At 38.1% G+C, this 14,650-nt stretch overlaps 1 pseudogene; it reads left to right on the forward strand.

Annotated features, from left to right (window-relative positions):
• LOC118013480 overlaps window positions 1-14,650 on the forward strand; it is a 59,172-nt pseudogene that overhangs the window by 6,779 nt on the left and 37,743 nt on the right.

Genomic DNA, 14,650 nt, shown 5'->3' on the forward strand with positions numbered 1-14,650 from the left:
GCTGTGATCACCAAGACAGCATGGTACTGGCACAAAAACAGACATATAGACCAATGGAACAGAATAGAGAACCCAGATATGGACACTCAACTCTATGGTCAAATAATCTCTGATAAAGCAGGAAAAAACATGCAATGGAAAAAAGACAGTCTCTTCAATAAATGGTGCTGGGAAAATTGGACAGCCACATGCAGAAGAATGAAACTCAACCATTCTCTAACGCCATTCACAAAGATAAACTCAAAGTGGATCAAAGACCTCAATGTGAGACAGGAATCCATCAAAATCCTAGAGAAGAACATAGGCAGTAACCTCTTTGACATTGCCCACAGCAACTTCTTTCAAGATACATCTCCAAAAGCTAGTGAAACAAAAGCAAAAATGAACTTTTGGGACTTCATCAAGATAAAAAGCTTCTGCACAGCAAAGGAAACAGTCAACAAAACAAAGAGGCAACCCACAGAATGGGAGAAGATATTTGCAAATGACACTACAGATAAAGGGCTGGTATCCAAGATCTATAAAGAACTTCTCAAACTCAACACCCAAAAAACAAATAATCAAGTCAAAAAGTGGGCAGAAGATATGAAAAGACACTTCTCTGAAGAGGACATACAAATGGCTAACAGACCCATGAAAAAATGTTCATCATCATTAGCCATCAGGGAAATTCAAATCAAAACCACATTGAGATAGCACCTTACACCAGTTAGAATGGCAAAAATGGACAGGGAAAGAAACAACAAATGTTGGAGAGGTTGTGGAGAAAGGGGAACCCTCTTACACTGTTGGTGGGAATGCAAGTTCTTCAAAAATTTAAAAATAGAGCTACCCTATGACCCAGCAATTGCACTCCTGGGTATTTATCCCAAAGAAACAGATGTAGTGAAAAGGAGGGCCATATGCTCCCCAATGTTCATAGCAGCAATGTTTGCAATAGCCAAACTGTGGAAAGAGCCGAGATGCCCTTCAACAGATGAATGGATAAAGAAGATGTAATCTATATATACAATGGGATATTACTCAGCCATCAGAAAGAATGAATACCCAACTTTTACATCAATGTGGATGGGACTGGAGGAGATTATGCTAAGTGAAATAAGTCAAGCAGAGAAAGTCAATTATCATATGGTTTCACTTATTTGTGGAACATAAGGAATAGCATGGAGGACATTAGGAGAAGGAAGGGAAAGATGACAGGAGGGAAATCAGAGGGAGAGATGAATCATGAGAGACTATGGACTCTGAGAAACAGGGTTTTAGAGGGGACGGTAGTGGGGGGGATGGGTTAGCCCGGTGATGGGTATTAAGGAGGGCACGTATTGCGTGGACCACTGGGTGTTATACGAAAACAATGGATCGTGGATCACTACATGATAAACTAATGATGTATTGTATGGTGACTAACATAACATAATTTAAAAAAAAAATTCTTTCTGACATTGGCCTCTGAGACTCCAATCCATTGAAATCTGTTTCACCCTCTACCTTCTTCATAGGAGTCTTATTTGTTTTGCATAGTTTAGCCAGTTGATTTTTTAAAATTTTCCCTTTCTGCAGTCTCTCTTAACTGATCTTGCTTACACTTTCTCTTTCTCCCAACTGTGTAGTACAAAATTGATCTTTCAAAATTTCTGCTTTCATCATCTTTTTCTCCCAGTCCAAAATCTTTCACCAGTTGCTTTCACAGATGACAGCACCAGTGAGATCAAACTCCTTAGTTTAGCCATTCAAGACACTTCTAAATTTGAACACAACTTCTTTTAAAGGGGTATCTCTGACATTTTCTAATACAAACTTCCAGGTCTAAACAAAAAGGACAATAAAGGGTGTCTGGTTGGCTCAGCTGGTAGAGCATGCAATTCTTGATCTCAGGGTTTTAAACTCAAGTCCCATGTTGGGTATAGAGATTACTTTAAAAAAGAAAAGAAAAAGGACCATAAGTCTAGGACATTGAGACAAAGATGTGAACAGGTTAATAATAGAGCTCTCAGACCAGAGTGAGTTCTCTCTATAATAAATAACTGTGCTCTCTAGATTTTTCCCTCCAATCTTCTTCTCTTTCACACTTACACTTTTTAATTCACATGCTCAGGTCCCATCATCTACTACTAGCATTAGTGTTTCTTAAAGTGAGTTCTGGACATTCTATGAACCAGAACAATACCTATGTCTGTGCATTGTGCAAAATGCAGATTCCTGGGCCCTGCTCCTGAACTACTGAAAAGTAATCTCTGGGCTTGAGTTTAAGATTACAAAGTATTAACAAGCTCCCCTGCTATTATGCCTGCTAAAGTTTGAGAATCTCTGATGTAGCCTAAGAGCTGAAAACTCTTCTGTGCCCCGCTCTTGAGTATGTGCTGCTCATCAGTTATCTTCACTTCAGACTTCCACTAGAGTTGTAACCAAAGAAATGCACACTGAATTTATCATCTCTCTCTTACCACCCTTCTTGGCACAAACAAAATCAAATGAAAACAAATTCCCTGCTCTTTCTCCCATTTCTCCCATGTTGCCACAGCTCATTAGTCAACACAACCAAAACTCTCTCCACAAACAATCTGCCACTAAGCCTCATAAATTCTACCTCCTAAATATTTCTCAAATCGATCCTTTTTTTCTCCATCTCTATTGTCTTGATTTAGTTCAGTCCTTTGTCATTTCTCATCCCTGGTGTTGAAATAGTCTACTAATTAATTTCCCTGCCTCCAGTCTAAGCCTTCTCTCATCATTCATTCAAAAACATTTGTTGAATATAGATTGTGTGTCTGGCGCTGGACTAGGTATTAAGGATACAGAAATATAGGATGTCATCTTTGTGTTCAAGACTCTGAGATATTTCTAAAATGAAAATTGGATATGTTACCCTAACCACCTTCAGTGGCTCTTCATGTAGCATGGTAGGGTCCAAACTCCTTGGCACGGTGTTTCAGGTCCAGTTAATTAAAGGAATCAGAAACCCACTTAAGCTGGCCCAAGACATTCTTACAACAGCTGTTTCCTCTGGCTTCTCTTCCTCCAGGTTTTCACATAACTAACTCCCTTCTTCAAGTTTTTGTTCAAATGTCATCTTCTTTATTTAACACTAGAAACAGCCCCACTCTCATGTCTTACCATTTCCCTTACTCCATTTGCTTTCTTTGCAAGAATACTTTCCACTTTCTAAAGTATTGCATAATTTCTGTATTTATTATGTTCATTGACTGTCATCCATCTTCACCTACTAAAAGGTGACCTGCATAAGAGCAAGGATTGTTATCTGTATTTATTTGTTGGTATATCTCAAGTGCCTAGAACAGTGTCTGGCACATAGTAGGTGCTTAATAAATAACTGTCAGCTAACATAAGGCTGTCCAATGATCTAGGTAGGAAGTAATGGTGATTTAAAATAAGGTACTAACAATGAGGATGGAGAAAAGTCAGTTTGAGCTAGAATTGACAGAAATAGTGATTAACTGTGGTGATAAAGAGGTGGAGTTATAAGCAGGAATTATTTCAGGGATGTACAGATGCATTGCTGATGCATGCCATTCATTGAAGTATAGAACAGTAGGATAAATGGTTTTGGAAGAAAAAGATAAATTTAGATATGAACAGTCTATGTTTGAGGTGTTTTTAGGTTATCCAAATGGAGATGTTGCTTCAATAGACTGTTGAAGCCAAGAAAGACCTGGTTTTAAAAAATTGATTTAGGAAGACTCAGAATATAAATGGCAGTTCAAGTCACTGGAGTCTGTGACGGTTCCTTGGGTGAGCTATAGAGTGAGAAGAAAAAGTTGTTAATGATGTTGCCTGAAGGGACCAAAAAAGCACTGGTTAAAGAAGTGAGTGGTAGGAGAGAGTGAGCACAGGGATTGAAGAGAACTCATGAGAAGCTTAATTGGGTGGGGTTGGGGAATAAGTAGAAGTTAGGGTAGCAGTTAAAGGAAATAGGAGGCTCAAAAATATTTTTTTCCCCATATGAGAGATACTTGACTATAGTTAAATTCTTATGGAAAGAAACTAACAGAAACATCTAGGCAGTAGGAAAGAAAAGGTGTGGCTACATTTAAGCTGGGCAGAGTAACAGGAAGTTGGATTGCCATTTGACTACTCTTATGTATCTCTAAAGCTGAGAAGGTTAAGGAGCAAAGAGATCTAAGTCTCAAAGGAGTTGTCTCCATGGACATTGAGGTCTACCTGGAGGATGTCAGAGATTTTAATAATGGAAAAGACTATAAGCTAGATTCTTCAAAATCTTCAGTCAATGAGTAGAAGGCTTAGAAAGTCAGAGAAGAGGAGAATTATGTAGTAATAGGTGATATTTGGTCAGATAGATCATGGTGAACAAAAAAGCTTAGAGTCTTCTGAGAAAGACCCTACATATTAGGGTCAATAATACGAAACACATATTTGAAATATATATATATATATATATATATATACATATATATATATATACACACACACATATATATGCTTATATACATATATATGGTTATATATTCATTATATGTATTGTTTATATATAAATATATGTTTATATATTCATTATATATGTCCATTATTCATTACATATATATTTATCTCTAACATTTATTTGAAAAATGTTATTAAAAGATTGAGGCAATGAACTAAGAGTGAAATTGAGCGTTGACTGCTGACTCTAGCCCTGCTACTACTATTTTAAAGAGACTTTCCTCTTTATATGTCTAACTTTAAGGATTTGGCACAAAAATTCTTTGCTCTAGCTCATCTTTATGACTCATATGTTGTGTGGTTCCATTACATAATATTTTTGAAATGACAAAATCATAGGAATGGAGAACAGATAAATGGTTGGCAGGGGCTAAAGGGGTTAAGAAGGAATGGAGTGGGAGGAAAGTAAGAGTGGTAAGAAAGGAAATGTGAAGGAGATTTGTGGTGGTGGAAATGTTCTGTGTCTTGACTATATATATCAATGTCAGTATGCTGGTTGTGAGGGGATGATGACGTGAAGATATACCATGCAAGTATTAACCAAAATAATGCTAGTATGGATTTATAAATATCAGATGTAGATTTTAGAAAAAGAAAAGTCACCAGAAGTGAATAGGATCATTATACAATGATAAAAGGGTCAATTCACCCTATATTCTTAACTATAAATTTGTGTACAGCTGTCATGAGAGTTTCAAAATATATCAAAAGCACATATGAATGAAAAATGAAAGGACAAATCCAAAATTGGTAATAGCCAGTGACTTCTACAATGCTCTTAGTACTATAGTAGGTTGACTGGTATCCTCCAAAAAATATAGGTCTACCTAAAACCACTGAATGTAAGCTAGTTAGTAAAATACTCTTTGCAGATGTAATTAAGGATCTCAAGAGGAGATCATCCTGGATTAGGGTGGGCCCTAAGTTTTTTGTTATGTTTTATTTTTTAAAGATTTATTTATTTGAGAGATAGGAAACACATGTGAGAGAGAGCATGAGTAGTGGGGAGGGGCAGAGGGAGAGGGAGAAGCAGACTCCCCACTGAACAGGGAGCCCAATACAGGGCTCAATCCCAGGACACTGAGATCATGACCTGAGCCAGAGGCAGATGCTTAACCAACTGAGCCACCCAGGCACCCCTAGAGTGGACACTAAATTAATGACAAGTGCCCTTTTAAGAGAAGGGGAGACAACATACAGAGGGGATGATGATGTGAAGATAATGGCAAAGATTTAAATGACACATCTATACAAGTCAAGAATACCAAGGATTGCTAGCAGCCACTAGAAGTTAGAGAAGCATTGAATAGATTCTCCCTCAGAGCCTCCAGAGGAATCAACTGTTGACTCCTTGATTTGAGACTGTTGGCCTCCATAACTGTGAGAGAATAATGTTGTTTTAAGCCACCAAATTTGTGGTAATTTGTTATGGCAGGCAAGGAAACTAATAGTAAGCAAAAATATAAAAGAACTAAAGAATATAATCAATTAACTTGACCTGATTGACATTTAAAAATAGTTCACTCAACAACAGAATATACAGTTCTTTTCAATGCACATGAAACATTCACCAAGATAAAACATATTTTGAGTCGTAAGACAAACCTTAAATTTTAAAATAATTGAAATCAGGGCGCCTGGGTGGCTCAGTTGGTTAAGCGACTGCCTTCGGCTCAGGTCATGATCCTGGAGTCCTGGGATCGAGTCCCGCATCAGGCTCCCTGCTCGGCAGGGAGTCTGCTTCTCCCTCTGACCCTCCTCCCTCTCATGCTGTCTCTCATTCTCGCTCTCAAATAAATAAAAAATCTTTAAAAAATAAAAATTAAAAAAAATGAATAAAATAATTGAAATCATACAAAGTAAGCTCTTTGACCATAATGAAATTAATCTGGAAATACATAACAGAATAACTGGTAAATCTCCAAGCATTTGGAAATTAAATATCACACTTCTATGGATCAAAGCAACAGTCTCAAGGGATATTAGAAAACACTTTGAACTGAACAAAAATGGCAATATAACTTAATTTACAGAGGTAAAGCAGTGCTTAGAGTAAAATTTATAACATTAAGTGGTTATTCTAGAAAAGAAAAAAGGTATCAGTTCAAAACCTAATATTCCATCTTAAAAATCTAGAGAAAGCAAGAAGGAAATAAATAGTACAGTAGAAATTATTAAAATAGGAAAGAGAAACACAGTAGAGAAAAATCAATAGAACTAAAACTAGTTCTTTAAAATGATCAATAAAATTGATAAAATGTGAGCCTAACTTAAAAGGAAATAAAAAGACATAAATAACCAATATCAGGAGCGAAAGAAGGGATATTACTGAAGAAATCATGGACTTTAAATATGAGGGAAGAAGTTTGGGAAGATGGCAGAATAGGAGGATCCGGAGCTCACTTCGTCACATGGACACACCAAGATAACAGCCACATTAGTGCAACTAATGCTGAAAATGAACCAAAAGACCAGCAGAACAAAATTTTTGCAGTTAATTGTAGAGAGGAGGCCATATCCAAAAAGGTAGGAGGGGTGGAGACCAAACCCTGGTTGAAAACCAAACCCCCTGCTGGACTAACCACAAATGGGAGGGATACCACAAGTGTGGAGGAGAAGATCAGAGCCCACAACAGGTACTCCAGACATGGGATACCTACACTGGGAAGATGAGTCCCCATAACATTTTCACTTTGAAAACTAGTGGGGCTTAGCTTTGGGAATTTTTACCATCAGTAGGGCTTAATTCTGCATACTTTATTTTTTTGAAGATTTATTTATTTGACAGAGAGACACAGTGAAAGAGGGAACACAAGCAGGGGGAGTGGGAGAGGGAGAAGGAGACTCCCCGCTGAGCAGGGAGCCCGATGTGGGGCTCAATCCCAGGACCCTGGGATCATGACCTGAGCCAAAGGCAGATGCTTAACAACTGAGCCACCTAGGCATCCCCTGCATACTTTAAAACTCAGTAGGCTTAACTCTGGGAAAGGGTGATAGGAAATGGAGTCCCCACCCTTAAAGAGCCAGGATAATAAATAACCTGGCTGAGACACAGCATAGAAACAGCAGTTTAAAAAGCACCGGGGGTATATAAGATTTATTTACTAATATCAGAACAGGTTCTGGGGTGGGGCGGCAGAGATCTTTAGGAGACTTCTTCAAGAACAAAAGTGTTGGTGGGTGCTATTTCTCTCCTCTCCCATCCCCCAAGCCGACGTAGCAAGAATCAGAGCAAATACTTTCCACCTATTTTACTAGCACCATGGGCTCCATTTTCATGTTCTCTTGCAGATCCACTCCATCCAACCTGCCCCACTCTGCAGGCATTCCCTACAAAGTTCCTTCTCCTACACACCTTGCAAACAGTTCCAGCAGGGACCAGCAGCACTCTAAAGTGACTCCTGACCTGGGGAGAGGGGAATATAACCACACACATTAATGTGCCCATAGACCCAGCAGCTGAATCTCATACCTGGCAGCACAGAGAGAGTGCTCTGTCAATCAGTGCAATTGCAGCCATGCCAGAGGGACTAGGAGCAGGCATCTAGTCTGACTGCTGGCCCTGCCCACTGATAAAAGCCTCACTGGGGACAATGTAGGAAGAACACCCTGCAGGTTGGGGTGACTGCAGCCCCAGCAGATGGACTTAGAGTAGGCATCAGTTTGACTGCCACCCCTGCCCACCAAAGAAAGCTTCTCAAGGGGCAGAATAGGGAAAGTACCCTGCAATTCAGTGTGACTGCTGCCTTGGAAGACAGGCTGAGAGCAGGATCTTGTCTGACTGTAGACACCACCCAACTGTAAGTCCATGGAAGCCCCAGACAGGACTCTTAATAGCACAGGGACCAAACACTGCCCAGTGCATCCACAAAAGGCAAGTGGGCCATTGATGCCAACTGGACTGAAGACAAACCAGCTCAGCTGTAACAGTAGTGTGCATCCTACTCACATAGGAGATGCTCTTCAAGTGCCTGGTTCTGCTGAACAGGGGGCTTGTGTTATGGGGCACCACAGGACCTCTCTTTTTTTTATATATGTACAAGTATATTTTATTAGTTCTCTTCACGCAATATAGTCTGGTTGATACAACCATTTACTGAAATAATACTGTTCTCAACATAGTAGGCAAGTAGCATTCTTAGAATCATCTTTACTACATATATACTTAAACACATCTCTACCTATGCTTCTCTATTGCAGGCATTCTTAAACACTTTTCCACATGCATTGCAGATTTTGCAAAACTTCCATTAAATGATGTAATACTGTTCTCAACATAGCATGGAAGATGGAAGTATCATCTTTATTATAAGTGTTCTTAAACATATCTACATGCACTGCAGAATAGTAGTCATTTTTAGTCATTGAAATGACACTGTTCTCAACATGGCAAACAAGCATCAGCAGGACCTCAGCAGGTAAGAATGGATCAGCAATCTGGAAGACAGTAATAGAAAGCAACCAATCTGAACAGCAAAAAAGAAAAATGAATAAAAAATGAGAATAGGTTAAGGGAACACAGAACATAAGCATCATAACATCCTTACTATAGGAATCTCAGAAGGGAAAGAGAGAAGAGGGCAGAGAATGTATTTAAGGAAATAGCTGAAAACTTCCCTAATCTGGGGAAGGAAACAGACATCCAGATCCAGAAGCACAGACAACCCCAAACAAAACCCAAGGAGGCTGACACCAAAATAAAAAAAAATAATTGAAATGGCAAAAAGTAGTAATAAAAAGGGAATTTTAAAAGCAACAAGGTATAACAGTTACATATAAGGGAAATCCCATAAGGTTATTAGCTGATTTTGCAACAGAAACTTTAAAGCACTGAAAGGAAAAAAAATCTGCAACCAAGAATACTCCACCCAGAAAGATCATCATTCAGAATAGGAGAGATAAAGAATTTCCAGACAAAGTTAAAGGATTCATCACTAAACCAAACTTACAAGAAACATTAAAGGGAATTCTGTGAGTGGAAAGAAAAGACCATAATCAGGACTAAGAAAATTATGAAAAAAACTCACAGGTAAATGCAAACATATAATAAAAGTAGTAGATTAATCAGTTGTAAAACCAGTATGGAGTAAAAGCACAAAGCAGTAAAAACAATTATATTTACAAACATCAGTCAAGAGATTCATAAAAGAATATAAATTTTGACATCATATACATAAAACATGGAGGCAGGGAGAAAAGTTTAGTGCTTTTAGAATGAGTTCAAACTTATGAGACCATCTATTTAATATAGACTGATAGATGCATAAGATATTTTATATATGAACCTAAAGGTAACCATAAATCAAAATCCTATAATAGACACCCCAAAAATAAAGAAAAAGGAATCCAAGCATAACACTAAAGAAAGCTATCAGACCACAGGAGAATAGGGAAAGAGAAGAAAGGACAGAGAAGAACTACAAAAATGGTTATAAAACAAGAAAATGGCAATATGTATATACCTATCAATTGCTTTAAACATAAATGGCCTAAATGCTCCAATCAAAGGACATAGTGTGACCAAATGGATAACATTATTTACAATAGCCAAGATATGGAAGCTGCCCAAGTATTTTTTGGCTGATGGAGAAAGAGGTGGTATATATATTTAGGATGGAATATTACTCATGCATCAAAGGAATGAAATCTTGTCATTTGCAACAACATGGATGGACCTAGAGATATTATGCTATGTAAAATAAATCAGAAAAAGACAAATACCATATGATTTCACTTATATTTGGAATCTAAAAAACACAACAAAGGAACAAACAAAAACCAAACAGACTCATAAACAAAGTGATGGTTGCCTGTGAGGTGTGGTGGCAAGGAAACAGGCTAAATAGGAGAAGGAGATTAAGAGGCACAAACTCCCAGTTATAAAATAAGTCACGAGGATGAAAAGTACAGCATAGGGAATATCCTCAATTATATTTTAATAACTTTATATTGTTACAGATGGTAACTATACTTATCGTGGGAAGCATTTTGAAATGTATATAATTGTTGAATCACTATGTTGTATACTTCAGAAATTAACATAATATTGTATGTCAACTATACTTCAATTTCTAAAAACCCAGAACTTTCTTTTTTTAAAGGATTTTATTTATTTATTTGAGAGAGAGAGAGAGAATGAGCAGGGGCAGAGGCAGAGGGAGAGGGAGAAGCAGGGTCCCCACTGAGCCGGGAGCCCAGCACGGGGCTCAGTCTCAGGACCCTAGGATCATGACTGGAGCTGAAGGCAGATACTTAACCAACTGAGCCACATAGGCACCCCAAAACTCAGAACTTTCTTAATCCATTAAACAACATGCTCAGCAAATACACGGCAAACATCACAGTCAGTGGTTAAAAATTGAGTGTTTTCATAATAAGGCAAAGATGTCTACTTTTACCACTCCTATTCAACATCATACCAGAAGGGCTAGCCATTGCATGGAGAAAGAAAAAGAAATCAAGCACATGTAGGTCAGACATGAGATAAAACCCATCCTATTTGCAGAGGACAGGATTATCTATGTAGAGGATCCAAAGGAACCTACCAAATACTCTGAGAATATGAAATTTTATCGATTATAGTATATAGAAGGTCAACACACAAAATTCAGTTGCATTTCCATATATAGTATTTTTATCAAAGAAAATTTAGAAATGAAGGTAAAATAAATAATACCATCTACAAGAGGTTAAAAAATAAAATCCTGAGATAAAATTCTAAAAGACTAGATAAAATATAGTCTGAAAACTACAGAATGCTGATAAAAATTATAGATTTACATAAATGAAGAGACAAATCATATTTATGGATTGGAAGACTTCCATATAGTTAATATTTTAATTGTCTCCTAACTAATCTATAGACTTAAAACAATTTGAAACAAAATCCCCACAGGAAGCTTTGCTGATCTAGATAAACAGATTCCAAAATTTACATAGAAAAGTAAAGGAACTAGAAAACATAAAATAATTTTTAAAAAGAAGCAAATTGGAGGTCATACAAAATTTCAAGGCTTACTACAATAGTGCAGTATAGAATTAATGGAAGGATAAACACAAATATGAGAAGAAGAGAATAGAAAGTTCAGAAATGTAACCATATAAATATGGCTAATTGATATTTTTGCAAATGCAGAAGGGAGATTCAATGGAAAAATGATAGTTTTACAAGAAATGGTTAGAACAATCTGCCATCCATACAGTAAGAAAATGAATATCAATCTAAGCCTTATACCTTATATAAAAATTAACTTAAATGGATCATAGAGCTACATGTAAAATTTAAAACCAACAGAATTAAAAAAAAAAAAAAAAAACAGAAACAAACAGAATATCTTAATGACCTGTGCTTAGTCAGAGTTCTTAGATAGGATACTGAAAGCATAATCCATAAATTAAAAAAAAATATTAACTTGAACTTCATGAAGGTTAACACATTTTCCTTTGTGAAAGAGTGTTGAGAAAATGAAAAGACAAACTACAGACTAGGAGAAAATATTTGCCAATCACCCATTTAACCAATCACTTGTAACTAATATATAAGGAACTCTCAAAATTCAACAGTAAGAATGCAAACAATAAAAAATTGGGCAAAAAATTTGAACACATCCTTTGCCAAAGAGGATATATGGATGGAAAATAAAGGAATAAAAAAGATAATCAATATTATTTACCATTAAGGAAACACCAAATAAAACTCTGATGGGCTATCCCTATTAGAATGGCCAAAAAAACCCAAAATAAAACAAAACAAAAAACCACCAAACTCCCCCAAAAAACAAAAAACCCCCCAAAACTAAAGAAAATCCTGCAATATCAACTTCTTGTGAGAATGTGGAACTACTGAAACTTTCACTGCTAGTGAGAATGCCAAAAACTATACCCTGTCTGCAAAGAGTTTGGCAGGTCCTTATACAGTTAAATATACACTTTACCATATACTCTAGTAAATCTCATTCTTATATATGAATTGTAGAGCAGAGTCTCTCACTGTGGAATTATTGATGTTTTAGGCCAATAAATCTTTGCTTTGGTGGGGGGACTATCCTGTCCATTGTAAGATAATGTACTTTGACTCCTATCCGTTAAATGCCTAGCAATTCTTCCCTCCACAACACCAATCTTGCTTTAGTTGTGACAATCAAAAATGTTCTCCAGGCATTGCCAAAGTTTCCCTGAAGAACAAAATTAGCCCTGATTGTGAATCACTGCCATAGAGCAATGAGGACTTACATTCACACAAAACCTGTACATGAATGTTTATAGTAGCTGCATTCATAATTACCCCAAGCTGGATACAAGCAAATATTCTTCAATGAGTGAATGGGTTAAAAAAAAAAAAAAAACACCAAAAAAATGGTACATTCATACAATGGAGTACTGTCCAGCAATAAAAATAAATAAGTATTGAGACATACAACAATATGGACAAATCTCATGTGCATTATGCTGATGGAAAGATGCCAGTCTCAAAAGGTTACATACTGTATGATTCCATTTAAACTATAGTTATAGAGAATAGATCAGTGGTTGCCAAAGGTCAGAGGAGGAGGGACTGTAAATACAAAGAGCCAGTTTATCAGGATGATGGAACTGATCTGAATTGTGATTGTGCTTACACAAACCTAGACCCCATGTTAAAACTCATAGTCCTGTACAGATGCGCTTGGGTGGCTCAGTCGTTAAGCGTCTGCCTTCGGCTCAGGTCATGATCCCAGGGTCCTGGGATTGGGCCCCCCATTGGGCTCCTTGCTTGGCAGGGAGCCTGCTTCTCCCTCTCTCTCTGCCCCTTCCCCTGCTTATGCTCTCTGTCTGTCAAATGAATAAGTAAAATCTTAAAAAAAACAAAACCTCATAGAATTGTACACTAAGTAGTTAGTTTTATTGTATTTTAGTTAAAACAAGGGGCGCCTGGGTGGCTCAGTTGGTTAAGCGACTGCCTTTGGCTCAGGTCATGATCCTGGAGTCCCGGGATCGAGTCCCGCATCGGGCTCCCTGCTCGGCGGGGAGTCTGCTTCTCCCTCTGACCCTCCCCCCTCTCATTCCCTATCTCATTCTCTCTCTCTCAAATAAATAAATAAAATCTTAAAAAAAAACAAATACAGCATATATATCCCAGGTCTGTCCACACCAGCTTCTGCCTTATGTAAATTTGGTAAATCTAGTTAGGGTCAGGTTAGAAATGAAAATGAGAATATTGGAAACATGATAAAGGCATAGAGTCTGTACTTGGTCACTCAATATCATGTATTTCAATGACTCTTGCCTCTGACACTTCCTTTATTATTCCAACATCTTATACAAAATACCAAGGTATGCTTGAAATAAAAAGAGAAATTTTAGCCCCATTTCCAAAGAGATAATAGTTGGGGGGAATTAGGTTTTCATATTGGATTAAAAGTTAAAAAGGGGGAGAGGGTCCTATGGCAGCATAGGAAGACTGTGAACTCACCCCCTCCCACAGACACACTAAATTTATACCTACATATAGAGCCATTCCTCCTGAGGAACTGTATCAAACAGCTTTTGCACAACAAAGGATAGAGAGGCCACGTAGAGAACAGCAGGAGAGATGAAGACGGTTAGGTTGGTAACCTCTCTACCAACACTGAAAACTGGAGTTTGGAGGGATATCACTGAGGCCCCCATGCACAGATTCACCTGTCTTGGAGCCCAGAAAAAAAAAAAAATCCTTGTGGTTTAAAGGGCAAGTAGAGTATAAATGAAGAAAACCCTACAGTGTCCCTACAGTGCCCACCAAATATTGCTGGAACTCTCTGGGGTTGGTGGTAATGACAAACTCCATTGTTTACATTTCCTTTCCACCACAATAGCACAGGCAGAAGCAGAGTCCAGGTGTGCTAGTAGGCCTTCCACCTCCGAGAGCTCCAGGATTCTAGCCTACACCAGCTCCAGATTACTCCCTCGAGGCAGGGTCCCCACCTGCACTTGTCCCAGTGATAGCTGTCCTAGCAAGCATACACCAGCGCAGTGCACACTGAGAAAACCTCAGCCTGTGCCCTCTACAGCTCCAACCATATTGCCAATGTGGCCTGGGTACAAGGTACTCCAGTACACACCTGGCCCATGCCAGCTTCAGCTCCAGCCATCCCAGCAGGGACCCCAGGTGGAGTGCCCCAGCCAACTCTGGGCCATGCTTGCTTCACCTATGGCCATCCTGCCAAGGAACCTC

Source organism: Mirounga leonina, unplaced genomic scaffold (assembly GCF_011800145.1).
Source record: "Mirounga leonina isolate KUSES-001 unplaced genomic scaffold, KU_Mleo_1.0 Mir_153, whole genome shotgun sequence".
NCBI lineage: Eukaryota > Metazoa > Chordata > Mammalia > Carnivora > Phocidae > Mirounga > Mirounga leonina.